The sequence below is a fragment of the Meles meles genome, chromosome 20 (assembly GCF_922984935.1).
Source record: "Meles meles chromosome 20, mMelMel3.1 paternal haplotype, whole genome shotgun sequence".
Lineage (NCBI taxonomy): Eukaryota > Metazoa > Chordata > Mammalia > Carnivora > Mustelidae > Meles > Meles meles.
The window spans coordinates 28,752,495-28,780,272 of NC_060085.1; the positions used below are offsets into that span (position 1 = coordinate 28,752,495).

Sequence of the window (27,778 nt, forward strand, 5' to 3'; positions counted from 1 at the left end):
ATAAATATTAAGAGAATGTCACCCATATTTTAGGTACAGAGCTAGGTGACAGAGAACACACTGATTCTGTCTTTAAGAAAATGTGCGATCTATTGCTTCCCATCTACCACAATCCAGAGAAAATAGAATGTTTATAAAATATAAAGTTCTCAGAAAAAAAAAAAGTTACTTTATGTAGAGCATTGAAACTTCAAAACAGGGCTTAAAAAAAACAAATGCTAAATCATTTACCCAGCTTACCCGGGTCTTAGGAACCTAGTGATTAATATATTTTTAAGTATCTTTATTTCAGCCATACTGTAGCTAGGTTGTCCAAAAAAAAAAGTTTCTTTATTATAAAACCAGTTAATAGTAGTATCTCAACTCTGTGCTCTTTAATAATGATCTCCAAACCTGTCATATGTCTAGGCACTCTGCTAGTGGCTAGAGACATGGAGACACATTAGAACTCTGACCTTGTGAAGCTTATAATCCAGAAAGAAGACCTAATAAATTGTGATTTCCCTGATGTCTATCTCCATCTCTGCATCCCTCCATCTCTCTTAACCTAACTACCTCTGATTTAGCTGAAGCATCCCGCCCTCCACCCCCCTCAAAGCCTTGGGCTTTGATAAACCAACAGGAGAAAGGCCATTCCTTTTGCAATGGATTGGTTTAGGAAAGGCAGGTGACCTAGTTTTGGGGAATGAAGAAAGTAAGGGGAAATATATAAAATGGAACTTCTGAGGAACTTTCTTCACTTATTGAAAAAAAAGGTAAAAGATAAACCCAGCTGAATATTTAGCACATGATAAATATGGTGCCCTCAAATTATTAGGGGGAAAATGAATTTCTAGCAGGCACTAATGGGACTAAGCAGATAGTCACATGAAAAATAAAATCAGACCAGAATAAATCTTAAATGGATCAAATATTTAACTATGAAAAAATGAAATTAAGTACTGGAGGAAAATGCAGGTGAATCCCTCAATAATCTAAGAAAGAAGAATACTTGCCATATTAAGATTTCAAATCCAGAGAAAATAAAGGAAAAGAAATATACGTAATGTGACTACATTAAGTATTTGTATGGTAAAGATTCCAAAGCAGACTGGGAAACAGTATTTATAACTTACACTAGAGACAAAAGTCCCCAATATGTACAGGGCTTCAAACATTAGGAAAAAAAAAAAAAAAGATCAACAATCATATAGAAAAATGAGTTAGAGGGATGCCTGGGTGGTGCAGTTGGTTGAGTGTCTGACTCTTCTTGGTTTCACCTCAGGTGGTGCTCTAGCCCCCACATCAGGCTCCACACTCAGTGCAGAATCTGCTTGAAATTGTCTCTCCCTCTGCCCCTCCTCCCCCACAACACCCCCCCCCCAAATAAGTAACCTTTTTATCAAAAGAAAAGCAGTTAGAAATATGAATTAAGCACTCACAGGAACATAAATGCAAACAGATGTTAACAATATGAAAAAAGAATTCAATTTTGCTTTTAAGAAGAGATAAGCAAATTAGTAGTATACTCGGATCCCGTTTCTTCTTTATCAGACAGGGGTATCCTTCAGTTCAACCACGTGTGTGTTGGGGAAAGAGAAACTTTCCTATAGTTCTTATGTGAATGCCAAGTGGCACATACAAACCATATGGAAAGGAATTTATCAAAACCCAGCAAAATTACATAGGCATCTCTCCTTCGACACCAAAAGCCCACTTCTGGGAGTTTATCCAAAAGACATATGACAAAGACAAAAATGATGGCTGCACAAAGCTGTTCCTTGCAGCATTATTTATAGTAACAAAACACTGGAAACAATAAAAATATCTACTGATAGGGGATGGATTGAATAAAATAGGACATAATCCCGCAAGGGAATACTATGAGACTATAAAAAAGTATCTCTAGTAAGTGCAGCAGAGGGCTCTTCAGATTATTTCCCTAAGGAAAACAAGTCAGAGACAACTGAGTGCCCTAAACTTTGCAAAGAAAGGGGGGAGCCCAGATGTAGGGGTGCCTGTGTACACACCGATGTTTCTATATGTTCACACATACAATTGTACACATAGATACATATAACCCCATGTGTATCTATGCATTTCTGTTTTCTTAAAACAGCATAAAAAACTTTAAGAAATCTGTGGGAAGGGGGCGCCTGGGTGGCTCAGTGGGTTAAAGCCTCTGCCTTTCGCTCAGGTCATGATCCCAGGGTCCTGGGATCGAGCCCCGCATCGGGCTCTCTGCTTGGCAGGGAGCCTGCTTCCTCCTCTCTCTCTCTCTGCCTGCCTCTCTCCCTACTTGTGATCTCTATCTATCAAATAAATAAATAAAATCTTTAAAAAAAAAAAAAAGAAATCTGTGGGAGGAATAGATAGGATGCAAGGAAGAGAGAAAAGTTAGACTTTTTCACATTTACCTTGTTTTATAGATTTGATTTTGGAATCATGTGAGTACTCTATATTATCATAAAACAAAGGTAAAATCTAAAACCAGAAATCTCCATATACTGAGAGTGAAATAAGACAACAGGACACAATTTCATATCCAGCGTCTTAAGTGTTCACAAAGGTGCTACTGCAAAAGACTTTATTTTAAAAAACAGTAATTTGTAGTAAAAGTCTTAAACTGCTTATTGTAACTGTATTACTCAGGGCAAAACTAGCATTATTTTTCTGAGAATCTTACACTTGTCCTCTGATTTATCAATCAAAGTAACTGCACTGGTATCATTGAGAACAGAATTATTTTTGCTTTGTTTTGCTTTGTGTGGTCAAAGAGAAATAAAGATACAAGATCAATGAGATTCAGGCAGTCGGATTGGAGAAACCTACATTTCTAAAGACTATTCTTAGCTTCCTCCACAGACTTTTGCATCCCTTGTTATTTCCATGAGATCCATCCTTGAGCTATTGTTCACTCTGCATATCATGAGGCTGACATGTGTCTTAATATAAAAGTGTTTTAATATGTACATACATATATACATATACTCTTCAGAGAACATGTTTCCTTTTTTTAGATAACATGCTCTCATGCATTCATGACATTTTTGATTTGACGGCAGAGCACACTGGATTGGTTCTTGCAAACTGAATGCCAAAGTCTGTCCATGCCCAGCTCTGGACCTTACATTCTTCCCCAGTTCTGTCCCCTCCGCTGCCAGCTTCTTGTAGTCACTAGGCAGAAAACCCTTCTCTTCAAGCATGTGCTGTCTTTCTGTCTTGCACGCATCTACCTGGATGTCGCGGCTACCAATGGAAAAAATTAGAGGTATAAGACATATTTAAAACAAGCCCTACCTCCAGCCACACTTTTGTGTTCAGAAAAAGAGACTCTGAGGCGCACCCAACGTCAGGACATGGAGTCAAAAAGCCACATGTTTTCCCATAGTAGGAAGGACCAAAGGCATTTTTCTGTGGAAACAATGTTTAGAAAACATTGTTTAGACATGTCTAAACATGTTTAGAAAACACTGTTTTCTGTCTTGAATTTAAAAGGTTTAACATGGGGGTGCCTGGGTGGCTCAGTGGGTTAAAGCCTCTGCCTTCGGCTCAGGTCATGATCTCAGGGTCCTGGGATCGAGCCCCACATCGGGTTCTCTGCTCAGCAGGGACCCTGCTTCCCCCTCTCTCTCTCTGCCTGCCTCTCTGCCTGCTTGTGATTTCTGTCAAATAAATAATAATCTTTAAAAAAAAAAAATTTAAAAAGGTTTAACATGTGTCCATTACAGCAGAACTCTATCAGAAGACAGACTCTCAAGACCTCAGTGATAATAAATCTTCAGACAGAAGACAATTCTTGAGATAAGACCAGTATCTGTTCCTACAATAGTATAGAACGTTTCCTCCAAAAAGAGTATCTCTTTAGCATAATGGGGTCGTGTAAATAGAAGGCTGAAGCCAACTGAGGGTCTTTTAAGAAGTAAAAGAATAATGAACTAGTAAGAAGAGGAGAAAAAAGAAGTCTACATGGAAAGGAACTGTGATTATTTAATTTGGGAAAATAAATATGGTCTACAACATACATGAAAGGGAGTGGTATTGGGGCAGGGAGCTGAAAAGCATCACAAAGGAGAAACCAGGTTGAGAAGGAAGATGTGTCAATTCAGAAGGAAATAGAAAGGGGTAGAACAGTCCTAAGCACTGAAGCTTTTCTAAGAGACCAGGAAATACTGGTTTCCGGACAACTCCTCAGAATGCGGCAGCCGCCTATGTCAGCCGCTTCGCGAACCACACAAGCCCTTAGACTAGTGTTCAGGGAATGCCTAAGATGCTTCCACTGACCTGAAAGCAAAACAAAAGAGAGCGCCATTCTCTCTCTGAAAGTACATAGCACTTGAAGACACGCCAGCTTTGTGTTCTTTGGTGGTTTCTTGGACTTATTATTCAAGACTCCTTGTTGCAGGTGCCAAAAAAGCAAATCACACTAGCTTTGGCAAGAGAGAGAATTCATTTTCTCCTATAACCAGGCATTCTAAAGATAGAACACATCAGGTAAATCCAAATCAAGGTACATACATTCCTGTTTTTTTTCTCCCTTATTTCCTCTTTCCATCAACAAATTCTATTTGCTTCCGATTGCTTTTATTTCCGGTCTCCTGTTCTTCTTCCATAAGAAAGTTCTCAAACCCAGATCCACAGTTTTCTAATTTAAGACTTCTCTCTTCGTTTATCAAACCTAATGAAGTGTTCTGATTGACCCTACTTAGGAAATGCATCAGCTCCACAGGTCAGTCACTGGGGCGTATGCCCATGGCATCAGCCAGGTCCAGGTCAATTGCCCACTTACAGGCAGAACACTGGGCTTGCCAATTCCACCAGGACCCCATGGAACAGAGAAGGAGTAGTTTTTTAATAGATCCCAACAATAGATGTTTCTCATTATCTTTCCCAAAAGACCTTTCGCCTTCAGAGGGCAGATTTCGCCCAAACACTTTTGGCCTTCTCTCTACAGTACCATAGCACCTCCCTAACACATGTCTTACAAGGACATGAACCAGAATTTTTACGGTACGCATCATCAAAGAGTAATTCCTATTGACTACAAACATATTCCTTCAAAATTTCATTAACTGTGATCACCTAACTAGCAAATGAAAACTGCCTCAAAGTATCAGGAACATAAGAGAGACAAAGACCTATGTCAGTTTGAAAATACCATCATCGGAAAGCACGTCTCCTCATGTTCCTGATCTTTAAGTTATTAAGGGAATACATTTAAAATACAAAGATTTTCAGAGCTGAAGAATGGGACGGTTCATGTAATTCATGCATTTTGCCACTGTAGTGTGAGGAACACAGATGTTGTGCACAGGTATCTCATGATGAGAGCAGTTTGTACAGTGGTCATGGGTAGGGAAATACGGGGAAAGTCAAAGCAGGTAAGATTCTATCCTCCCCACAAACAGAGGGTCAAAGAGTGTACGTCTATCTCTTTCCTACTTGACAGGTCCACATCAGGTTTGGCTTGAAGAGGATTCTACTGAAAAATTAATTAATTAGTTAATTAAATTGATCAACCAAAAATTGTATTAGTCTAATCGCCCAGTTTTACTAACAATGTTAATAGTTTCTACATTGCAGGCCTGGAGTAAATTGCAATCACCCAAATCTCAATCCAGCATTTCTTGGACTTTACCAGGCTGCCTTTCCTAATTTGATTCTGCAAAGATTAAAAAAGAAAAAAGAAAAAAAAGGGGGGGGCATAGTACCCTATTCTTGGGTTCTTAAACTGCACATAAATATTTACGTTGCATTTACCAGAATTATAAGATTTTGAAGCGCCTGCCTGAATTCCGAAAGCTTCTAAAAGCAACATCAGTGTCAAATATGGACAAAGGAAGCAAGAAATATCTACCTAGCTAACTACTAGGGTAAAAATGGATCCATCTAGTAAATGTCTTCAATAAGCTATTTAATTAAAATTACTAGTTCTAGTAATCATTCTGGTTGACAACATTTAGAATCCAGAGGAGAGAACATTTAAAGTTCTTCCATTTGTATACACATATAATGCCCAGACTTGGTAACATAAAATCTCCAGTAAACTGTTAGAGAACATCTGAAAACTTTATAGTTAAAAAAGAATAATTTTGGGGGTAATTTTAAATCTGTCTTCGAAAACTAATGACTTCTTCAAGGTCTAATCAATTACCAGGTAAAGACATACATGGCATGTGGAATCACAGCAAAACGAACACACACCCTATCAAGCACATCTCCTTAAGTCAAAACGGCATTAAGAAAATATTTTCCACATGTGTGGTCCACAGGGTCTGAAGGGAGGTCAAGACTAAAAGTATATTTCAGAATGCCAGCTGAAAGCTTTGACAAAGAAAGGGTAGACATACTGGCCTGGTGCCCATGAGATCCCCTGCTTATTGGGGTTTAATACGTTTTAAAATCAAAAGAGATTTTATGTATCAACTGTGGTAAATGTGAAGAGGTTTTAGAGTAATCTGAGAAGACGTTCCTAAAGGGCCTCTCTGAGACAGTTACATTCCATTCTTTGTAAGGGTCAAATCTATTTATTTGTTAATCTTATACTTCAGTAAGAATTAGACACTAACCCAAGTAAGAGTTAACACGAAAATACCAGTTCAAAGAAAAGCTAAAATCCTGAAGACGTATTTTATCTTACCACATGTCTCAAGTTCTTTTTAATAGTGATAGGTCAGATTCCATGCTCTCTTTGGGGGTAAGATACAATATTTCAGTGTCCCAGATGGATTAGAGTCATAAGCAAAAACTTTCACAAATTCAATGTACTGCCTGTCTATCTAACAGGAGGCTAAAATATGGTGACTGACCAGAGCATGTCTACAATCTACTAATCCTATGGCTTGTATTTAAACAAGACTGGTTAGATAGATAATCTAGACAAATGTAGTATTCCATAACACAAAGCATTTTTGGATGTTGTAGACTATCACCTAAGCCGTGAACAAAATTGATTTTTCCAGACATGTTCCAGTTTCTGCTCACCCTTTCCTGCTACCAACTGTCATCTTGCTCCCCTGATAAAACTCTTGACATGTTTTGCAAGATACTCTACTCCTTTCCCATTCCAAACAGCTGTCTTCCCTTCCTGGCAGAAACTCCCTGACATCTGGATACTCAGGATGGCTACGGGTATGATGGACAGATTCCATTTTAACCAACTACCCTGCTCTGAGAATATAAAATGAGCAGAGGGAAGAGTATAAAATCTTCACCTGCTGAACAAATCCAAGTAAGGACTAAATCAAAACCTTAACATTCAGAAGATTTTACAAGGAGTTTTGTGACATCTGCAAGACGGCACAGAATATACTAATGCCCTGATTCTGAAAGAGTAAATGATGACAAGCGTCTAAGGTTCTACCCAGGTGGCAATCACAAATCCAGACCCCCTAACTCAAACATTGAATTTCTGCTTCATGGTCTAATTTGATGCTTCTCCCCCTCCAATAGATTTAAGAACAAAAACACAAAGCTGGTACTATGGTACTGTAGAGAGAAGGCCAAAAGTGTGTTAGGTAAAAATGGATGAGTTGAAGAAAAATAAAACATAAATCACTTTCCTTGAGCTCATGGACCATACCCAATCAATCACCACTTCCACTTTGTACCAATTCCTAAATACACACCATCTCTTGCATATTCTGCTACAGTACAGTCATTTTTTTAACTCTTTTCTCATATGCATGCCTCTGAATATTTCAATCTAGTCTCTAAAACAGCTAGAGTGATATTTAAAAAAAAAAAAACAAACACAAAAATTGGGTCATGTCATCCCCACTATTCCCTTCCTAGCAGAATAAAGCCCACACTTGCCCATATGAACCTCCAGGACCTTGCAGGACCTTGGCCCCAACTCCTCACTCTGATCTCAGCTTAAATTTCTTGACCTCTCACAAGTTTCTTGACTTCTCACTCAACCTATTCAGACCACGGGCCTGCTTTCCATCATCCCAATGAGTCACACTCCTCCCATGCCTGAAGTCTGAAGTCTGTCTCCCCTCAGTTTCTCTGCTTGCTTGCCTCCAGCTCCTGTTCAGATCTCTGTGTATGTGTCCCTTTCTTTAAACTTTTTTTTTAAGATTTTATTTATTTATTTGACAGAGAGAGATCACAAGTAGGCAGAGAGGCAGGCAGAGAGAGAGAGAGGGAAGCAGGCTCCCCGCCGAGCAGAGAGCCCGACGCGGGACTCGATCCCAGGACCCTGAGATCATGACCTGAGCCGAAGGCAGCAGCTCAACCCACTCCTCAATCCACAAGAATATGTTAGGTACCCTTTTATATGTCTCATGGGTTCATGTAATTTATCTTTGTGGCTGTCTTTACAACTGTATTTAATTACCATATTAAGTTAAACATTAAAGAGATTTACAGAACTATAAAACAATGTCATTCTCATATTTGTTTTCTAAAATATAGGTTTATGTCACATTATGCTAATGTGTAATGGCTTACGATTGTCATTTTAAGTGAATATTTTTATGATTCTGTGCTTTAATTTCTATTACAGTAAATGTGGACAGATATAACTATATAAACAAAAATGCTTTGGGCCTTTAATAATTTTTAAGAGTATAAAGCATCCTGAAACCAAATAGTTTAAGAACCACTGTATAAGAAATTACCTTATCACTTTAGAAAAACAGAGGATTGCCTTATACTTGATATTAAATCTTTTAGAAATACTGTGAATTTTATTTAAGTACACTTTAGGGCAAAAGAATGCTTTCATGTATTACTGCTAATTTGGAAAGAAAATGCTCAAGTCTCATATAGTGCTAAGTGAATTGTAACAGGATCAGTTATGTTGGGTCATAGGAAATGCATTCATTACAACAGGGTTGATAAGAAACTCCCTGTGACAAACACAGTTTGCAGCTTTAAATGAACAGCTCTCGCCTTTAAAAACATTCTAACCAACGTCACTTCCAAAAACAGACAGACACGTGGGGCCTCAAACTTTGGAGGCAAAGGTATTTGAAAATCACAATTAAAACAAACCTTTTGATATTACAGGAAAGTTCTTAAGGGAAGAAACAATTTTGTGATGACACGACAAAACAGGAGTTCAAAAGGAACTGGTGTACCTAATTACAGTGACGACAAACCCATATAAAGTACTGTCCTGAGAACTCCACAACTTTTAACTTTTTAAAAACTTGACAACCACCTCAGATACCATTTTCATCAGTTTTCGTGTATGTAACTTGCCCTGGTCTCATGGCTGAGGGTAAAGGTGGGATCCGAAAGCAGGGTCTGGACTTCGAACACTCCTGTGTGTGTACAGATGAACTAACCTCCTTTCTTCTGTTGGTAAACAAAGGTAAGTGCTAACCCCAGCAACAGCTTTGTGGTCCAAATACTCATCCCCACTGTGCCTTCCAAGGCTTTCTTGAAGCACCACCCAAATTAGCTATCTCTGATCTTACTATAATGTTAACCAAAGCTAAGTCCAAAAATGGGGAGCTTAATACTATTGATTTCCCTAGAATCTATGGATCCACTCTGCCATTGTTTTGTTCAACAAACAACTAGCCAATTTTCTCATTACATCTGGTTTTCTTTTTTCACGTTTTCAATGCTCCTGACGATGTTCCTGGCAGCGCGAGGCAACGCCCATTCCTGAACCCCTGCAGTGGGCATTAGGTATCAAATACTGATGTTCCTCGGCCTTCAGACTATTGGGAGGCTCATGCCATGAAATCTTTGCTTCTTTAATGGTTTCTAGTCTTTGTTCACTGCCTGTTTCATCTGTTTGTGTAACAGATATTGTAACTAAACAGAGTTGGAGTCTCTAGTAATCGAAAGAAAATCCCATCCAAGGTCAATGTATTTATGTTAAACAGAAGGCAGTTTGTAGTCCTAAGTGAATTATTTGCCATGACATCTTCCTGATTAAAACAGTAAACTCTGTATCGAATAAGGAACCTCGAAAATAGAATTTTAGTGAAAATACCACTTTAAAATATATAAACAGATAAAGGGCTTTAACATCATGTGACAGAATAGTTTTATTATCTCTGTTGAAATCTCAGTGTAGGTGATACCTTCCTTACTATTCCTTAATGAATCTCTGGAAAATAAACAACGCTATTCTCCCTTGAGTTTTCCCCTTCATTCCATTTCTTCTTACAGAGGCCAATGAAGCTGAGACTTTAGAGTCCCTCGCTTGTAGGCTTACGTACATAATTAACCACAAAGAAGCCTCCAAAAATCACATAAGCTTCAGATCCTACTAAACCCGGATCTGCCTTAACTAAGTTCTAAATATTTCAGTGAACTTAGAGTTACTGAATTTATCTACTCATATTTTCATCTTATTATACTTGCACCTGTGGAATGACTCATGGACATCAGTTCCTTGGCTACAAAAGCCTGTGTTCACCAAGAAAGTGGCATAGAATTATGAGTCAGGACAGGTGATAAACATTTCAGATCTAAACGTCTGTCACTAGGTGATTAGTTTCAAAATCAGGTAAAATTTAAAAACATACTTTAAAAATTTGGGGATTTCACAGAAAAATCCAGATGTTAAGTTTCTTTTGAAAAAATCAGAAGGTCTGGCAAAACTGGCTATACATGCTCTGGCCTGAACATATTTCTTACCTATTGTTCTTTACTCATCAACATTGCCTGGCTGTTCTCCTTTAAGCATTTGGACTTGCCAGTCTCCAGTTATAAGAGAAATACCTAAGAGAGGTATTATTAAGTAAAAAAAAAAAAAGTTGACAGAACAGTATCTGTAATATGTCCCAACTTATATTTTAAATGGTACAATGAAATATTATGCAGCCACCAAAAACTGAAATCTTGCCATTTGCAACGACATGCATGGAACTAGAGGGTATTATGCTAAGTGAAATAAGTCAACCAGAAAAAGACAATTATCATATGATCTCACAGATATGAGGAATTTGAGAAAGAAGACAGAGGATCATAGGGGGAAGGGAGGGAAAAATGAAACAAGATGAAACCAGAGAGGGAGACAGACCATAAGAGACTCAATCTCAGGAAACAGACTGAGGGTCGCTGGAGGGGAGGGGGGTGGGAGGGACGGGGTGACTGGGGGATAGACATTGGAGAAGGTATGTGGTATGGTGAGCGCAGTGAACTGTGTAAGACTGATGAATCACAGACCTGGACCCTTGAAATAATATAATACATTATATGTTAACTTAAAAATAATAATATAAATAAATAATAAAATAATAAACAAATAAATGGAATATATGATAAATTATAAGACATACTCTAGCCATACATCATTGTTTATATGGCATGCATTCCTTTAACCTCCAGAGAAAAAACGTAAAAATATTCATTTTCTGACTAGTGTTAGATTATTACTCTTCTTTAAAGAAAACCTCTCCCACCACATATAAATACCATTTCAGTAGCACCTGCTATCTTGATAGTTTGGTTAAATGGAGGACAAGGCAACAGGACTTGCTCAAATCCAGGGATTGTGGCATCAAAAATCTTGTTTTCCAGGCCAGAGCACAGATGGGAGAAACACAGATTAAACATTTAGAGCCAGCACTTTCTTCACAGCAGTATTAGAAAAGAAAGCCACAGTGGATGCCATTTCTATCTAGCCGCATCCAAGCCTTTCTGGATCTCAAGTAATATCCAATTACCCAATACCACTAGAGCAACTTGTGTGAATTGTTTTAATATATATTCACAGCATGCGCCGTGATGGCTCCTGGCTGCTATTAAAAGGGTGGGCTAGCAACATGAATTAACAATAACGCATGTGGTGTATTATGGCTCCAACATGCCTGCAGCATTTAGCTGGTCTCCTTACTATTCATAATGCACCCTTAGAGCTCCTGAGGATCATGTAACTGTGAATGCAACTGATCCCAAATGCCAAATGAAAAAAAATATATATATATATAAATTATAGTATGTATGTATGTGTGTGTATGTATATGTATGTATGTATGTATATATATATATCTATATAGATAGATAGATAGATAGATAGATAGATAGATCTATCTCCTAAAAGTAGTTTAGACTAACTGCTACATCTACTGTTTTTCCTTTTTCATCACTGATACATGTCACGACCCACAGATTGTTCTGTTTTTCAGAACATCTCTGTTCGGACCATGCAGAAGAATTCTTAAGAGAAGGTTGTCAGGATTCCAGGTGGGAGAAAAACCAGCTTCTCCAGAACAGCGGTTCAGTATAAAAGGGATGCCTGAGTGTCTCCCCCTGCTGTCACCTTCCAGGATGACCGCTAGGGACCCCTAACAGGCACACCTTTCTCTGCCTGGGTTCCCTACAGTCCACTGTCCTCCCAACAGCTCTAACCACCTATGAAAGGAGCTCATCTTAGCACACCTCCTGTGCATACAGTTTCCCAGAGGCCTCAATACATGTTTAGAATAAAAGGCAAATGTTTGCTGCCTGCCCTCAAAGATCCTTTAGGACTTGGATGCCTCCTTATCCCTGTAAATTCCTGTGCCATTTTCATGAGTCAGCCCAAATCACAGTTATCCGAACTACGGGTATTTGACGCCCCCTAAGCTGAGTAGTAGCCCACCCATAGATCTTGACTCACCCATAGATCTTCTAAATGCTGGTCCCTCCTCCTCCTCCAGATCTGAGCTCAAATGCCACCTCCTCAGAAACTATCCTGTCTAGCACACCACATCCATTTTCTCCACACACTAGGCACATGGATCCTCATCAAGTGTCTTGCTTGCCCTTGGTGTCTGAAATTACTTTCTTTTTTGTGTGTTTTCCTATTGACCATCTCTAACCAAATGTGTGCACATGGACACAAATGGACACAAGCAGAAATCTGCATTTCGGTCAGGACCGAGACCTTGTCTATCATGCCGATTCTTCCCTTTCCAGCACCTCGAGCAGAATCCAATGTGTGGTGGGTGCTCAGAACATAATCCAGCAAGAACAAATGAACTGGCTAGCATTGCAGTTCTAGGGAGTTGATTTTGTGAATGTGTGAGACCTAGCTAGTTAAAAATTAATCTAACAACCCCAAAACTGGTAGTCTTCTTTCCCAGGAAATACTCAGTCCTGGCCTCTCCTCCTAGAAAAACACAAGCTCTACAGAATGGATTCCTCCCCATCACCTTGCCCACACCACCACACCCAAACTCAATCACTCACATACTCTCCGATATGGTTTGTGCCATTTCTGAATACCAGATATTTACTCAGGTTATTTTTCCACATAATACTTTTCACTTGATCCTCAGACTAAGTAGCAGTATTTGTGAAATCATGGATTTGGTGGGACTATTATAGTATATATTTTTCCAGATCACATCATAATCAATCCTTGGCTGTTAACACGTGCACACACACACACACACACACACACACACACACACACACACATTTTTCCCACGTAAAGTTATCTCTTCCCACACTTGAGGAAATCATGCATCATAAATGAAGACAGACATTTATCCAGGGGAATAAGCTCCCCAGAGGCAAGCATGACACTATAGGGCATCATGAGGACAGCTGGCATTTACTAAGCACTCACTCTGTGAAAGGCCCTGTGGATACACTTTATTTTAAGACCTCATTTAAGGAGCTCCTACAGGAGTGCCTACATTATCTGTTTTTCAAGGGAGGACCTAAGTATGGGGAGAGCTTAAATATGGGCTCAAGTCACTGCTCTGAACTGAACGTGTCCCTCCAAAATCCAAAATGTTGAAAGAAGCCCCAGTCCCCAATAAAATAGTATCTGGAGGCAGGGACTTTACGATGTAATTCGGGTTATATGACATCACAAGGGTGGTGACCTCATGATGGGATTAGTGGTCTTCCAAAAAGAGAAGAAGACAGGAGACCCTGCTCCTGCCCTGTGAAGATGCAACAGGAAAGTGGCCATCTGCAAAGCAGGAAGAGGGCTCTCACCAGAACAGACTGTGTTGGCATCTTGATCTTGGACTTCCCAGACTCCGGAATTCTGAGAAATAAATGTCTGTTCCTGAAGAGCCCAGTCCACAGTGTTTTATTATAGCAGCTCAAACCAAGGCAATCAATCACACCACAGAGATAGTAAGCCACAGGAGTAGTGTTCCGATTCTGGTCTGTTCTACACTAGAGTCCATTCTCTTAAACTCTGCTTCATCCAGCATCTGTGAGCTCCATAAGCAATCTGTGCTTCGTTTCATAGTAAAAACACTGCTTTCCTAAGGTCCTAATAGCTTTTCTTTGCCTATTTTATTTACTAATATAGAAGCTGCACATGTACCGTTGACTTCCTTTGCTACTCCTAAGCAACAAGCCTGCTGAGAGATTTTACTGAAAACAAGCTCAGCCCTCCTTTCACTATTCAGTGATTTTTAAGTGTTGCTAATCTCATCACTGTCGTTTATATACCAGTAGACTTTTATTTTCATAATTATACGCTGCCAGGGGCTTCTTCCAAAGCCCCCTGCTAAGGCATCACCCCCAGATCCAGGTGCAAATTGTTTTCTGAGCACCGCTGGGTGTTCTCTGAGAAATGATTCACTCCTTGGATCTCACTACCTAGGAGAGACTTCTGGGATTTTCTCCTTTTCCGCAGTCCCTAGCAGACACAGCACCCCACGACTGATTTGGGTCTGCTCCCCTCAAGACTCATCACCTCACTCCCAAAGTGGAGTGAAGTCAGAGCTCTGCACCTGTGTTGCGTTCCCTCCGGTCCTGACGTTTGCATGGTAGTCGAAACGACACTTCGAACTCAGACGTGTAGAAGTGTATTTTCCTGGCTTACATAGTGTGAACTGCATGTTTAAAATTAATCAATCAATTAATTAACAATAGCAGCTAATCTTTAAAGATTTTTTTTTTTTTTTGACAGAGAGATCACAAATAGGCAGAGAGGCAGGTAGAGAGGAGGAAGCAGGCTCCTTGTTGAGCAGAGAGCCTGATGTGGGGCTTGATCCCAGGACCCTGAGATCATGACCTGAGCCGAACGTAGAGGCTTAACCCACTGAGCCACCCAGGTGCCCCATTATAGCAGCTAATCTTTATTGCATTCCTATCAAATACCAAAGCAAGGCTTTTAAAATATTTATTTCTGAAAAAGAAAAGAAAAAGAAACCCCTGTGGAGTAACAACTTATTTTATCCCCACGTTAGAGACTAGGAAACTGAGGTTTATAGAGCTTGTATAATTTGTCTAAAAGCAAGCTGGGAGGAAATCCAAAGTCAGTCAGTATATATATATACAAATATATACAGTGTATCCATATACAGTGTATACACACACACACACACACACTTTTCGAGATAAAACTGTCCTGACCTGACCTTTATGCAAAATTATAGCAAATAAGAGGAGGGACTGATTTCTCTATGAAAGAAAAACAAAACAAAACAAAACAGAAAAAACAAAACAAAACAGAACATTATTAAGAAGTATTGAAAAGAATTTTTTTTTAAAGAAAATAGATGCTTCCTTTTCCTTCAAGACCAATAATCCCCCTCTGTCTTCACTCCCTCTTCCAGGATCTCCTGAATGCTCCTATCACAAAGTTTCTCTTTGTATTTACACAACTACTAGGTTATAACAGGCCAAGCGCAAATCCCCAGTTTACTCACATTGTTCTGTCACACTTATTATCACTCCCTGAAGTGTCCTTCTTTTTTTTTAATTGAAGGATAGTTGACACACATCATTACATTAATTTCAGGTGTAAAACATAGTGATTCAACATCTCCATACATTATGCTAGGCTCACTGCAAATGTAGCTACCATCTGTCGCCATATAACCCTATTACAATACTACCCACTATATTCCCTATGCTGTGCGTTTCATCTTTTGGAAGGTGACTTATAGGACTTCCTCAGTCATTAACTCCATGAAGGCAGGTTACGCCTGTTTCTCTTTGTAGGTTTCACCAAGCTCTTCGCACATCGTATTGCTCCAGAAGGCAGGCTTACTGAATCGTGCTCTCCTTCTGGCTAGGTGCAGTGTCTCCATGATCAGATCTCCCACAGCATTTTATGTCCCCCTTCCGGAATTATGACATGGTGACTTTAACAGTTCTACCACGGCAGTTTAACCCTACCACCTTCTATCCCATGGGCCTGAGGTAAGATGCTGTTTCCATCAATGGGGTTAACTACATACCGACAAGCTGAACTCAGTGTTCTTCGAAGGTTGATTCTTTGACACAGACACTACGGACTTACCCTGTACAACTAGACACTAAGGAAACAAGATGGAAAGGCGTATTCCTCCTCATCAGTCACGTACAGTGTAATGGAGCGACCACAAATGGAACAGGAAAGGATAGTATTGTGAGGTAAGTGGTGCACACAGCAGTTTTGGATAAAATAGGACAGAACAGGGGCGCCTGGGTGGCTCAGTGGGTTAAAGCCTCTGTCTTCAGCTCAAGTCATGATCCCAGGGTCCTGGGCTCGAGCCCCACATCGGGCTCTCTGCTCCGCAGGGAGCCTGCTTCCTCCTCTCTCTCTGCCTGCCTCTCTACCTGGTTGTGATTTCTCTCTGTCAAATAAATAAAATATTAAAAAAAAAATTAAAAAAAAAAAGGACAGAACACACTGATAATTGCCTGGGGAGCGGGAAGAAATTCAAGTGGGTAAAGGACTAAGAGGTATTCCTCAGGAAGAAATGTCTTGAGAGCGGGAGGTTGGGGTTGGACAGGTGCAGGACAGAGTGGGACCAGGCAGACAGAAAAGCGAGAAGACATATAAGAAAGCATGCAGTATGCGGCCAGTAGGTCACATGGCTCCCAATGGCAGGAGTTTAACATCCTAAGGGAAATAAGCTGGAGCAGTGGACAGGCCTCCTTCCCCACATGCGGTTGTGTTAAATACCAAAGAAATAATTAATAAGCTATGCAAAATGTGTCCTCTTTTAAGACCAGTGATTTGGGGATCATCAAAATCCAATTATAACTGGGGACAATTATAAGACAGAAGGAGGGGACAGATGACCTCTGAATGGCTTATTCCAGAACTAAGAGAGATCAAAAATCTCTCTCTCCACTTTGGTACTTTCTTTAACGGGACTGGCAGAGGACAAAGCCCTGCTTAGGAATTTGGTCCTGCTAAAGGGAAAATGCTCTTTGCAATACTCCTGTGAGTCCCCTGTGCTGAAAAGACCCAGACAGGTGGGCTGTTTATAAGACATACTACTCGGTTATGGGATGAGACTGGTCAGCACCCAGGAGATGTGATGACTCCATAGGAAAAGAGAAGGTGGGGGAGGTATTAAAAGCTGGTCTCAGGGGAACACATCCTGGGACTCCATGTGGGAAAAACACCCTGTGTCTGGGAATGACCCACCAGTGGACTGGTACATGGGAGCTGACCTCTATTCAGTTAAAAATTGTTGTCTGCCCTGTATTAACACGTTCTATGATCCCCATCCTCTAACCTAGGGCTTTAGTGTTAGGACTAAACTTCAAGTACTGCAGTAACAAGTACTTTGGGAAAATGGAAAACTGTGTCCAGGGTCCAGATAGAAGGAAGCAAGGAGGGAAGCAACAGTAAGATGTTACCAGAGTCCAGCCACAGGGGAAGGAAGAGCAGTCTTAAGGGAGACTTGGGGGACCCTCTGTGTGTGTGTGTGTGTGTGTGTATGTGTATACGTGCATGTGTGTGTGTGCATGTGTACACGCACAGAGATCAGAAATGTGAACCAATAATCATGCAAAAGCCCCTTTCCCTTGAGAAGTGCTGATTTCAGAACAAGCTTCCCTCCGCAGACACTGAGGTCCCACCTCCTGTCTATTGTCACGCTTGTCTTCCGACCAAGTGTGAGGCTTTATCTTCCTCTTGGCAAGACCATCTATCTATGTAATGTGGTAATTGAATCAGGTTAAATTTAAAGAAAATCAAAAGTCCTTTCCATGCAGCCACATAAGAAAGCACTTAATCTCAATAAGCTGGCAGTTAGGATGATAAGAAAATCTACAGGAGCCAAGAGATACATAGCAAATCAAAATTCTCTCCATTTGGGTTAAAGAATAAAGCCAAAATAAGCTTCTTTTCGGCCTAAACCACGCAATGGAACACATATTAGAAATATGGGTTGGGGCAACGAGCTGTGACCATCGGTGATTCAGAGGAATCCCCAAACACTTCCCACCAGTTCCACAGAACTGCATTGGCTCCGAAAAATGACATTTACTGAGATTCTTAATAAAATGAACATATCTGGCCGCTTCATACATTATTGGATTTTTTGGCATACATTTCAGAACTCCAATACTTTAACTCTGCCTATGAGTGAGACGGGGATCCCCACAGGGCCACCCTCCCACCCCAGGAAATATTTTCATTACCCAAGTCAGGGGAAGTGAAGACATGAAAATTTCATGACTCTTGCCATGTAGATAGCTTAATTCGAGTGTGCTATGTTTTCATTATTTGCATTTCCCTTGGAATGTGAGGACTGTCTTCAAATCTTCCAGCACCTGTTTTTCAACTGCCTCTGCTCAGTGACTTTCGCCGGACAAATGTTGGGATTCTGCTCTACTATAGACCTTACTTATGCCCAATGGGGTTAACTATGGGCCACCGTTGAAAAATATGCTTATAAGGCTCTTGAATAAAATAAGCATTCTATACTATCTAGTTCTTGGAGTTGCGGCGAGCCACTTCTGGTCTCTGTGCTTAAATTATGTCACCTTGGGAATTAAGGAAGTGGACTTTCTACAGGGCATCCAATACTGAGAGTCTGTGCCAGGGTGAAATGACACTCCCGCAGGGCCGCCTTGGCTCTAGTTAGCGCTCTTTATTTGTGCTTTCTCTCTTTTTTTTTTCATTTTTTTCTTTTTTCTACTACTTTTAAGGATTTTATTTATTTGAGAGAGAAAGTGAGATGGAGAGAAAGAATGAGAAAGCACAAGCAAGAGGAAGGGCAGAGGGAGAAGCAGGCTCCCCGCTGAGAAAAAGAGCCCGATTTGGGGCTTGATCTCAGGACCCTGGGATCATGACCTGAGCCGAAGGTTGCAGCTTAACCCACTGAGCCACCCAGGTGCCCTGTGCTTCCTCTTCTTGACAGTTTTTTATCAAAATGGCAACTGTTTTATAAATCATTTATTAAATGATTCCTAAGAACTATAGAGAGGGTAGAGATGGCTTGCAAGAGAGACCCATTATTTTTGTCTACCATTTTTTTATGGTGAAAACTTATCCTCCATACCTCTTGCGTTACAACAAACAAGAAACAGATGGCCATGCCACTTCACATTGTGCTTCCTATGGCAATAACAATAATACATTACAAGCTTCTCATTTTCCAACTCCCACCATGTGACAGACCTTTATCCACATTATTGGAAGCAGTATAAAGTCAGGCTTGAAACCTATGTCCCTAACATATTATAGGATCCCATTTATGGGAAATGTTTAGAATAGACAAATCCATGGAGACAGGCAGTACAGATTAGTGGCTGCCAAGGGAGCAGGGTAGCGAGGGGATGGGGTGTGACTGCTAGTGGAGATGGGGTTTCTCTTGGGGATGATGTAAATGTTCTGGAACTAGATAGTAGTGTGATGATAGTTGCACAACCCTGAAAATCTAATAAAAAATCACAGAATTGTATACTCAGAAAGGGTAAATTTTTTCATATATGAAGTATATCTCAACTAAAAAATATATATTTTTATCATTATATATTATAAAATACATATTTATGTAAATAAATATATTTAAATATATATTTATATATTACATAAATATATACATAAATATATATTTTATAATATATAATACATATAATATATATTTTGTTATATGTAAATATAACATAAATATATAAACATAAAATATATATATTTTTAGTTGAGATGTCATATATATATATATATATACGCACACACACACATACATACATACACACACACACACACACACATATACATATGACAAACCAACTTACCACCCAAGACACAGGCCTTCCAGGTTCAAATCCCAGCCCTAACACCACCTTTTCCAAACCCAAGTTCCCCCAACTGTAAAATAAGGAAAACACCCCATAGGAAGGTAGGGGTAAAAGGAGGACTAAATGAGACCAGGAAGAAGGTGCCAAGACCAATCTACAACACCTCATGTTATTAGTTAATCTTTACAATTCCATAAGATGAGCAAAACATTCCTGATTTTAGAGACGAAGGAACATCTGACCTGTAAAGGGTAAAGACACTGACCCTGTTGCAGAGCTACTACGTGATAGGGTAGGTGTCTCAGAGCTGAACCTCCTGCTCTTTCATGATACATCATCACATTTCAATGCATCTATTAACAACCTAATGTGTACATGAACTGCTTACTGACTTCCTACTGTGTGCCAGACTCTTGAGGAACATAAACCTTAAGACAGCCATTACCTTCATAGGAAAGTAAAGGGCAGTGCCCAGAGATTAAGGAAATAAGGAACAGGTAAAATGGGAAAGGCACAAAAGTCAGTGTTTTTGCCATGTAATTCAGAACCTAGAGGCCTCCTCTGACCTACAAGGGGACTTTCCCACCAGGAGCAGACCAGAGTAACTAGGCTGAGAAAAACATGATGTAGATACACGTTTGAGAGGTTCCGTGAAAATAACTAAGTACAGTCAGCCACCAACTTAGTCTGAATACAATTTTTTATTTAAATTTCCAACCTCAAGGTCCAACACTATAGCTACTAGCCAGATGTGGCTATTTAAATTTAAACAAATTAAAATTAAATCCTATTAAAATTGTCATTCCTCAGTTTACTGGGTACATTTCAAGTATGCAATAGCCACATGTGGCTAGTGGCTGCCATATTGGAAAGCACAGAAAACTGAACATGTCCACCACTGCAGAAGGTCTTATGGGCCAGGGCAAATCTCAAACATAAAATCACATGATCAATTGTCAAATGCTAAGGGGAAAATACAACATTTTATTTAACACCCTAAAAATGGACTTTGGTACCCAAGCAAATACCTAGAAATACAACTGCTTGCCTTGGTTGTAAAACAGTATTGTAATTCCTCATTTACATATTTAAGGTAATAGTCTCTGATCAGATCTTATTATTCAGGCACAGATGGGATTTTTTTTTTTTTCCAGGAGAAAAAATTGCTTTCCTAGACTCTTGTCTTAGCATAAAGAAAGAAAACACAGATAGCATAAGACAAACAGATAATGAGGACACAAGCTCATTGCATCTCTGTTTTGAAAGAAATACAATTTACTGGTCTTGCAAATGAAAGTTTAAAACATATGAGGAAACTCAATTGCTCTGGTCCCTAAGTTAATAGCCTTGTGAGTAGAACTGTATTTTCCTCCCAAAGAATTCTCTACATGTTTTCATAGCCAATCCAGTTTCAATGCAGATGTTCATGATAACTGTCCAGAAATAAAATTATCTTATGAGAAAGGTTCAAATATGCTAATGGAGACCCCTTCTAATTCCCCACCCGTGAGCCACTGTCATATTTGTACTATGGGATGAAAAGATTTTCTATTCATTATCCTGTTTTGCCCTGATGAAACTCACACATACAGCACACAATACATATAAGAAGATTATTCATTCATAATGTTGGTATCTATCATCTGACTGGATTTAAATTTTTAAAGTATAACCGACATACATATAAGTAAAAATTTCATGATTTTTTACAATGCAAACACGTCTATGTAAACAACACCAGAAGTAAGAAAAAGAGTATTATCAGCATTTCAGAGCCTGCTTCGTGCAGCCTTCCAAGGATCAACCCCCATCAAGGGCTTTCAACACCATTGGGGGGGTTTTGACTGTTTTGGTAGCATTTATGCATGATACTCTTTTGCATCTAGCTTCTGTTACTCAATAGCACACTATCTAGTTTCAACAGACCCTCTTTGCTGCCATAAAATAGTGATCAAAGGCTTTCCCACTACACCGTATAAAACCACTGCTTACCGAGCAGGTACGGTGTATCAAGTTCTGTTCTACATGCTTTATAAACCTAAACTCATTTTATTCCCAAAACAAGCACATCAAGAAAATATTATTAAATAGATGAGGACCCTGATATACTAATCTGGCTAGACTATAGTCCCCAATTATTCAATTAAACACTAATCTTGGTGCTGCTGTGAAGGGCTTTTACAGATGTAATTCGAATCCCTCATCAATTGATTTTAAATTAGGAAGATTATCCTGGATGGACCGATTCGTCAACTGAAAGGTCTTAAAAAGGGGCCTGAGACTTCCAAGAGAGAAGGAAAGCAAGAGGAGGAGGGAGGGACTTTTTCTGAAATAGGTAACAATAAGCAACTAACTTACACCTGCTAATAATGGATGGTGAACCAATTCACAGTCAGGTGTGTGCAGATCATTTTTGAATACAGCCAATGGAAGAAATGATTATGAATGTTTTAGGTTTTTGGTTTTTCTTTTCTTTTTTTCTTTTTGGTTTTTCTTTCCAAGCCAACCCTGATACCATCTATTCTTGCATATTGTTCCTGGAGGTACACTTTGATTTTTCAAGTCTGTGGTCAGATTTTAGGTTTAGAAAGTAAGGTCACTGAGTTTGTGGTAAACTGGTAAAAGGAAGTATTTTTTGAATAGTCAGATCTCTCAGACTTGTTATTTTTTTATCAAAGGAATCTCAGTGAAAGGCTTTCCCTGAGTGGACCTGAATAGATCGAGTAAACCTGTAAGCTTTTCTGACAACAGAAACTTCTTCCATCATCCTCTTCCCCTTGACATATATAGCTTAGCAGGACTGAAGTCAAATCTCAATAAATATGGACGAATACCATTTGTCTTCTCTTTCTCAGTTTAAAGCTGATTTTTAAATAGTTTTCCATTTAACATGTGCAATTAAAGCCTAAATGGAATTCCTTATTTTCCATTCCCAACCTGCTCCTCCTCAAGTCTCCATCTCAAGGATCCATCTCACTATCACTCAATTTCTTAGGCCAAAATCACAGTTAAGTTCAACCAATGGATTCTGCCTCCTAAGCACCTTCCAAAGCTGGCTGCTTCCCTCCATTTCCATCATAAGCACCTCTGTTCAGGCCACGCTGACGCCAAACCCAGACAAGGAGTCCCCCAGTGAACCCAGCATCAGCAAAGCCTTGCCATTACATACAACACGGTACCCTTTTAAAATGTGAATTAGGTACTGCTTCTCCCCTGCTTAAAATTTTACAGAGACTGGGTATTTGATGACACCAAAGAATTATTGGAAAGTTACTAAGTGTGATAATGGTATCGTGGCGATATTTTTTTAAAAAGAGGTTTTGTGTTTTAGAGGTTTAGCGCGACATATTCACACATGGAATGACTAGGTGTTTGCTTCAAATAACTTGGTGTGGCTGGGGAGAGGGAAAAGATAAAACAAGATTGGCCATGAGATGATAATTACTGAAGCTGGAGTCATTATACTTTTCCATTTTTGTGTATGTTCGAAATTTTCAAAATCCCCAACGACTCATGAATGCATATAGAGTGAAATCCCAAGAATCCAGAAGGCCCTATACGATCTTACTCCTGCTTACCACTCTCAGATCTCCTCCAGGAGCTGGCTCTGCCCAATAACTCTGGAAGAGCTACCACGTAGGCTACCTGTGTGCCTTGCTCATGCCAAGCTCTTTGACACTTTGGGGACTTTACAAATACCCTTGCCTCAGTCTGGACAGCTTCACCCCAGATATTCCAGAGGTGGCTCTGGCTCCTTCAGGTGCCAACACTCCTCAGGAGAGCCTTGTCTGATCATGCTATCTGGAGGTATTTTCCCCTCCTTACCTTCATCCTCCCAACCCTCTGCACTCCTCCTTTCTACTCAATCTCTTATCTTCTTTTACTCTGTTGCTCTATTTTCTTCATAATGCTTATCATTTTTGAAACCCTCTTATATCTCTAGTATGTCATTTTAGAAATAAGTCATTTGTTGTCAGTATCTCCTCTATTACCAGAATATGTGCTCAGACATAATCGGAACCTTGTCTGTTTAGTTCACGTGCATAGTCTCTGTGTCTGTCGTAGTACCTAGCACCGTAGGATTCCAATGAAGATACATGAAATGAACTCTCCATTAGACCTGACCATTAAGGTTGCATGCATATCACGGGAATGCCAATAAGAATAATTGATGTCTTGAGGTGACTGGGTAGCACAGTTGGTTAAGTGTCCAACTCTTGGTTAGAACTCAGTTAGAGATCTCAAGATCTCAAGGTTGTGCGACTGAAGCTCTATGCCCAGTGCAGTCTGCTTAAAACTTTCTCTCCCTCTCCTTCTGACCCACCCCTAATCCCCGCTACCATCTCTCTCTCTCTCATAAATACTTCTTTTAAAAAAAGAGTAATTGATGTCTTAGAATGTTAAATTCCCCTCACATGTGTATATCCGTAGTGTCATGAATAGTTAATATCTATGGAATTCTTCTAAATTAAATATATATCAACATAATGAATAATTAAATGCTTCCACAAATTAATACAATTAATGAATAATTAACATCTCTGGGTTTCTTTAGAATTACATAAAACATATACATGCATATACACATATACATGGTCATTATTCTAATATCAAACATATAATAAGATTATTGGTTAATGTAGAAAGAATATGACAGTTTAGGATTGCTACCTTTTTATAAAAAAAAATAATCTGTTAAATGTATTGTTATCAGACCTACACTTTAAAATTCATTTCTAAGATTCTTAGCTGGTGTTAAACATGTCAGCATAATAAGCAAGTTTTGATTTCCTTTCAGATGATCCTAGCTGCTGAAAGAATTGATTTTTAAGATTTTTTCCCCATTGACCTAGAAGGCTGTGAAGAACAGATAGCTCTCCTTAATCTCAAAGATCCAAGCTGAGCTTACATTCCCTGGTCATTGTTCAGATGTCACCTTCAGAGCTTGCGTCTTTACGTATCTTTGGAGAAACACAAATATATTAGTGTATAACACTGCCTGACAGGTTTTAAACCCTCTCTGAAATGTTATTTTAATATTGATAGCTCAACATTATTCATTCAAGGATAATCATGCCCAGTTATCATAGATATAAGGAAGTATATTTTTAATTTTACTATACCTATCTTCTCACATATAATTTTTTTTCTGTGGCTAGATAGGGAACCCAAGATCACCAGAAGTGTTAAATAATATGTAGCTTTTTAGTTGGTAGGATTAAGGAATAGAAGAGAGATTCTAGCAACTTGGTTCTTATTTGGACTAAAGAATCTGTAGTTTGTTTCATAGACGGGTTGGTTCCAATGAGAAGGTACAATTAATAGAAGCAAAAAGCAAAACTCACTACAGAGATCCTCCCAGTATTAGATTTTAAAAATTCTATCAATAGAGTTCTAATTTGTTTCAATGCTCACAGAGCAAGGTTAGACCGGACCTCCTTTTTGCAGAAAAACCTAGAGACATTTTGCATTGTGTCTCTAGCAACCACGGTCTGAATACAATTCTTTGAACAAACTCCTCTACAGCACACCGTTGTCCTCACACCCGGGAGCTTACCAAATTTCTAAATAATCCCTATTTATTTATTCTATTTATTATTAGTTACAAAGGTAAAATTTAGTGATTCATCAGTTGCATAGAACATTGCATATGTTCTATGCATATCTATATCAGTTGCATAGAACACCCAGTGCTCATTACATCAAGTGCCCTCCTTCGTGCCCATCACCCAATTACCCCATCCCCCTACCCACTTCCTCTCAAGCAGACCTCACTTGTTTCCTATAGTTAAGAGTCTCTAATGGTTTGCCTCCCTCTCTGTTTTTATCTTATTTTGGTTTTCCTTCCCTTCCTCTATGTTCAACTGTTATTTTTTTCTCTTAAATTCCACATATGAGTAAAATCACATATTTGTCTTTCTCTGACTAACTTATATAACTTGGCATAATACTCTCTAGTTCCATCCACAACATGGAACATGGTAAGATTTCATTCTTTTTATGGGTGAGTAATATTACATTTTATATAAATACCACATCTTCTTTATCCATCCGTCAATGGACATCTGGGCTCTTTCCACATTTTCACTATTGTGGACATTGCTGCTATGAATACTGGGGTGCAGGTGCCCCTTGAGATCACTACATTAGTATTTTTATTAGTATTAGTATTAATAATAATACTAGCATTAGTATTTTTTAGGTAAATACATAGTAGTGCAATTGCTGGGTCCTAGGGTAGCTCTATTTTTGATTTCTTGAGGAACCTCTGTTTTCGGAGTGGTTGCACCGGTTTGCATTCCCACCAACAGTGTAAGAGGGTTCCCCTTTCTCCACATCCTTAGGAACATTTGTTTTTTTCTGACTTGTTGATTTTAGCCATTCTGACTGGTGTGAGGGGTATCTCACTGCGGTTTTACTGTGTATTTCCCTTATGTCAGTGATGTGGAGCATTGTTTTCATGTGTTACCTGGCCATTTGTATGTCTCCTTTGCTGAAATGTCTGTTCATGTCCTCTGCCCATTTCTCGACTGGATTTTTAATTTTTGTTTGGTGTTGAATTTGATAAGCTCCTTATAAATTTTGTATATAGCCCTTTATCTGATGTGTCCTTTGCAAATATCCTTCCCTATCTCATAGGTTGCCTTTCAGTTTTGTTGACTGTTTTTTCTGCTGTGCCTGCTTATTTTAAAACCCAAATTGGAGTCTACCCTTCTTTAGAAAGCCTTGTTGACTAACGTCTCATTTTCAAGTCCATCCCACCCTTCTACACGCTCTGATCTAACTGACTTCATGATTTAATTGCTATTATTTTTCACAATAAATTGTCATTCACTTTCTTAGTGTTTATCACACACAGTAAATGGGACTCTCAAAGACAAAGGCTTGGGTTTTTGTTCTTCGGGGCTTGCCTGGGCCTTGGCACAATGCTTCAACAGAAGACACTGAATGAAAGAGTAAAGGAGCAAACAGACAAGTCATTGAAAGAAGAGAGCCAGTATCTCTTTAAATTTCTAGTTCCCATACAGTTCCCACCACTAGGCTTCCACTTCGGGCCCAATAGAGTTTGTCATCTACTTAATTTTCATTCCTAAACATTGTTAAACTTTGAAGTTCATTATCACTGAAGTGTCTACAATGGCTTACGACTAATTTTTCATTGCAGCTTCCTTAAAGAGTGGCTCATAGTTAGGTATTTTTTAATCAATGCCTTCATTTTTGTGAATGGAGGTGCTCATGGATCCATCACTTGGATACTACAGATTCTGCAAAGTGATTGTGGGCTTTGTTTCCCCTCTTTTTAAAAGTTATATATACAAGTAGTACATGAGAATAACCTTACTGAGAAAAAACTCAAACAATATAGAGAAACTTGAAAACTCTCTCTTATTACTTCACGTAACCTATTTCCATCCCTGGAGGCAAATTTATTAGCATCAGACCCTTTCCTGATTTTCATTTAGCGATTTGCATATACATGCACGTTTTGTGTTGTTTGGGTGTGAGTCTTGTATGTAGGTCAAGTCTAAAGGTTTTGTAAACTTCTCTGTTCAATTAAAAACATGTCTCAGAGACAGTCCCATGTCAGAAATATACCTCAACCTTTTTAACTACTAGTATCCCTTAATTTGGATATACCATCGTTTAATCATTCCTGTATTGATCAAAATATATGCTATTCTATTTTTCTCTCTTAAAAATCCCTGAAAAGGTCTCTTTATATAAAGGTGCCAGGAATTACTGGGTTTAAGAGTACACATAGATAAGCTTACTGGAATATAAGCTTGTTTCTCCAAATCCTTACAAACAGAGTGGGTATTAACACTTTTTGTTTATTTTTGTTTTCGGTCAATTTGATGATACCAATATTTCCACAGGACCTAATCCAGGCCAGAAATGCCTA

The 27,778-nt window shown here is 39.1% G+C and overlaps 1 protein-coding gene across 8 annotated transcripts in view; it reads right to left on the reverse strand.

Moving 5' to 3' along the window:
* FHIT (fragile histidine triad diadenosine triphosphatase) overlaps positions 1-27,778 on the reverse strand; it is a 1,485,305-nt gene that overhangs the window by 511,259 nt on the left and 946,268 nt on the right. The window lies entirely within an intron of this gene.